The 4,353-nt window shown below is 45.2% G+C and overlaps 1 long non-coding RNA gene across 1 annotated transcript in view; it reads right to left on the reverse strand.

Moving 5' to 3' along the window:
- Positions 1-458: 458 nt before the first annotated feature.
- Positions 459-4,353, reverse strand: part of LOC123130983 (uncharacterized) — a 5,232-nt gene continuing 1,337 nt past the window's right edge. The window contains exons 3-6 of the long non-coding RNA XR_006464044.1: positions 2,404-2,450; positions 1,826-2,038; positions 1,087-1,379; positions 459-576 (exon numbers count right to left, since the gene is read on the reverse strand). This is a non-coding gene — a long non-coding RNA (uncharacterized lncRNA). The remainder of the gene's footprint in view (positions 577-1,086; positions 1,380-1,825; positions 2,039-2,403; positions 2,451-4,353) is intronic.

The following is a 4,353-nucleotide window of genomic DNA, read 5'->3' on the forward strand; positions in this document are numbered from 1 at the left end:
TTTTCCTGTTGTTCGTTACTCCCTCCGTTCCGAAATATAGGTCGCTGGGGCTTCTGTTCCGACCAGGTGAAAACGTGATAATTGACCTGAATACCCCTCGTTCAAAATTTGAATCCCCGATCGATCGTCTTCCACCTTCGCTTCCGCCCTCCACCTCCACCTCCGCCTCCGCCTCCGCCCTCCACCTCCACCCTCACCTCTGCCCTCCACCTCCACCTCCATCTCCACCTCCACCTCCACCTCCACCTCCACCTCCACCTCCACCTCCGCCCTCCACCTCCTCTGCCCCCTGCCCCCTGCCCAGGCGCTACCGCCGCTGGAGTAGAGCTGGTACTCTGCTGCCGCAACGCACAAGGGCTCCTCCTGGCCCGCGCCCAGGTGGAGGCGAGCACAGGTTGTTCCTCCACCTCCACCTCCGTACCCACCTCCGGCCACTACATCCAGGTGCAGGCGCTCCTTCTCTCCCACGTCCAGGGGCTGCTGCTGGGCTCGGCTGCTGCTGGGCAGGTTCATCTCCTCTCTCTGATCATTTGATCCTCTGCTGGAGTACATCTCTCTGCTGTCGCTGGAAACAAACTGCAAGCATAAACAAAACTCAAGTGATTCAAGAGATGTACTGATTCAAGTGTAGTCAAGAGTATAACTGAATTTGGTAGAATAATTCAGAGAAACCACTAAGTTTGAACTAATAATTTGATTCAAGTGATAGAGTACTGATGGAGTAAGTAATTTGAACAAAAGGACTAGCAAATCATAACCGTGGCATTTCAGATAATAGGAGTAGCAGATCATAAACTGTAGCAAATTTTGTCAGTAAACTGAATACTCCCAGCAAATTTTGTTATGCACTGGAGTTCCCAGCAAATTTTGTTTGCCTAACTGGATCCGAGCAGTGACTGTGATAACAAGTCTCCTTGAACCTGATAGTAGTCAGTGTGGAGCTCTTGTCAACAAACTCCCTGATACAAACATCACCATCCAACCAATCATGGCAGCGAGGCAGGCAAAGTAACCCAAAATAAGCTACTGTACCTATGTAGCTACACTGAAGTGAAGCGAGCTGATCATAGTGGTAGGTAGCAGTACATTTGCGTTGAAGGTGTATCGCTCGATGCCCTTCCAGTTGTCGACGTCGTAGGCAGTGTAGTGCTTGCAGCATGCGGCGACCTTGAGCGCGCCGTCGGTGACGCCGCCGGCGCCGGCGTCCTGGAGCCCGTGATGTATCCGACGGCGTACTTGCTGGCCAGCAGCGGGTCCTCGCCGGGCGTCTCCTGGCCCCGGCCCCACCGCGGGTCCCGGAAGATGTTGATGTTGGGGCTCCAGAAGGTCAACCCTGCCAACCCCACATTGTGCATCGCCCGCGCCTCCGTCGACACCACCTGCACGCACCAGGAAAAACCTTCAGAAATTTTCAACAATGTCGACGACCCATGCTGCCATGCACGCACAGGTCGGCACGGCGCACTGAAGTGGTGGCAGCTGGGCGTTGGTCCAGGCAAGCAGTGGATAATGATATTGAGATGGTAGGTGCAACCGAATGGAGGAAAAAAGAGTAATGTCGGCCTATCTGGCATCAAAACGGCATAAAAAACCAGGCATCTGCTACAGAACCAGCATCTCCTACAAGCATGCTGAAACGGCCTATCTAGGAACTTTGAACCTGATAGAGGTCTTGCTGACATGCTCTTTGAATATCTTAAGCATATGAATACCTTGCTCAAGGTTGATCTAAATTGTCGACAAAAAGGAGCAAATAGAACAATAAGGTACGACCTATCTGGGATGTCAGAGAACCAAAAAATAATAAACATTCATCGACACTTACATCCTGTGTGTCACGGCTGTTTGTGACCGGTTTGCCCTTGTTGTTCTCTAGGATGATGTGCTTGAGAATGTTGTTGGGAACATCCTTGACAATGTGCCACTTGACAGAGAATTAACCATTCCACTTGTCTTGTTGCCAGTACTCTAGAGTTTTTTCAAAATCAACAGGACCAGTCATTTCAGCAACACCAACAAACTGTCCACTTGTATTCACCTGAAAGTTTGTAAGAAAGGAGATTCAATTAGCCCAAGGAAATCAAACTGAACATTCATAAAAGCAATAGCAAGTGTTGAGAACGTCCTTACTGAGAAAAACAAGAATACAGGGCAACTAGAGCCCTTTGCCTAAGCTTCTTGATAAGCAACATCAAGCTTCTTATTTCCACTGGTGGTACTTGCCCACACATTGTATTTTATACTCTTATGGATATCATCCTCGCTGGATGGTTTGATATCATTCACACTTTATTACAGTTAAAAGTACTCTAAGCACTTTATTACAGTTTGTACTCGAAGCACAAGTATTAAAATTACTCCTACTCTTTATTACAGGTTATATTCCAAGCACAAGAGTAGTACCTGAAAGCAACAGAAGATGATTGTCCCAGACCTCAACTGCACTCCACCTGCAGAAGATGAAATGGATGGTGATGATGCAGGAGTACAAATGGATGATGATGCAGGAGTACAAATGGATGAAGATGCAGGAGTACAACATGCAGGTACAACTACAGTGGCATTTCAAAAAAATTCAGTTAATGATGGAAGAAAAAAATCAGTTAAATTACAGAATACAGTTTGATGATATGATGATATACTCATTTGAGCATTTGATGATATGATCATATCATCATTTGATCATTTGATGATATGATGATATAATCATTTGAGCATTTGATGATATGATCATATCATCATTTGATCATTTGCTTATGTTCATTTGACCATTTTTCCTTTGATCATTTGATCATTTTTCCTTTGTTGTATTTCTTTGTGCAGGTGTTGAGCAATCAGTTAAAAAAAGGGATGGCCTCGATGACAAGCAAAAGTATGCTGCTTATGTTGCAATGCACACACTTTGCATGAGTAGAGGGGGCAAATTCGAAAGAGATGACAGGAAAAAGATTGCCAGTTTCTTTGGAGTGGGTGTATGGAATGTACAAAGAGTTTGGAAGAAAGCAATGAAGCAAATTGCTAACGGTCAGGAGGTGGATGTTTCAAGTGAGAGAAAAGGGAACTGCGGAAGAAAGCCAAAAGACATCAATCTAGATCAAATACCTACCATCCCACTTAACAAGAGGTCTACTATCAGGTCACTTGCTTGGCAACTCGGGTGCAGCCCTACGACACTCCATCGGAATTTCATGCTGAAGTTGATAAAGAGGCATACAAACTGCTTGAAGCCAGCTCTGAATGAAAAGAACAAGAAGGATAGAATGAAATTTTGCTTGTCAATGCTCGATGAGACAACAACACAAACTGAAAGGCCAAAATTCAAGACCATGCACAACATTATTCATATTGACGAGAAATGGTTCTATATGACCAAGAAAAAAAGAAACTATTATCTGTTGTATGGGGAGGAAGAGCCTACAAGAACTCTGCAAAACGGCAGTTGTATTGGAAAGGTTATGTTCTTGACAGCTGTTGCTAGGCCGAGGTGGGATAATGAAGGAAATGTGACCTTCTCTGGAAAAATTGGAATTTGGCCGTTTGTGAAAGAAGTTCCGGCTCAGAGGAGAAGCGACAACAGGCCCAGAGGAACATTGGAGACAAAGTCTATAAAAGTCAACAGGCAAGTAATGAGAGAGTTCATGATAGAGAACCTACTGCCAGCAATACAAGCATCTTGGCCTGAGAATGATGTTGGGCAAACTATCTATATACAGCAAGACAACGCTAAACCTCATATCTTGCCTAACGACCCAGAATTTATAGCGGTTGTGGAAAGAACTGGACTCGATATCAGACTAATACAACAACCTGCCAATAGCCCTGATCTGAATGGCCTTGACCTTGGGTTCTTCAACTCGTTGCAATCACTGACAGATTGTCTAAGCCCTAGAACGCTTAAGGATCTTATCAACAGTGTGCTAGATGAATTTAATAACTATGAGGTTTACAAGCTGAACAGAGTTTTCCTATCTCTACAAGCTTGCATGATTGAAATCTTGAACCATGCAGGGGGTAATGGGTATAAAATACCCCATGGGAACAAGGAAAGGCTAGAGAACATTGGGATGCTACCTCCAAGACTTACATGCCCTCAAGAGGTATATGCAAATGCCTTGCACAATCTTGGGATAATGGAGAGAGTTGCTTGTTAAGATGCTTGAGGAGTTGCTTGTCGAGATGCTTGTTGAGATGCTTGAGGAGTTGCTTGTCGAGATGCTTGTTGAGATGCTTGAGGAGTTGCTTGTCGAGATGCTTGTTGATATGCTTGAGGAGTTGCTTGTCGAGATGCTTGTTGAGATGCTTGAGGAGTTGCTTGTCGAGATGCTTGTTGATATGCTTGAGGAGTTGCTTGTC

The sequence above is a fragment of the Triticum aestivum genome, chromosome 6A, assembly GCF_018294505.1.
Source record: "Triticum aestivum cultivar Chinese Spring chromosome 6A, IWGSC CS RefSeq v2.1, whole genome shotgun sequence".
NCBI classification, from domain to species: domain Eukaryota; kingdom Viridiplantae; phylum Streptophyta; class Magnoliopsida; order Poales; family Poaceae; genus Triticum; species Triticum aestivum.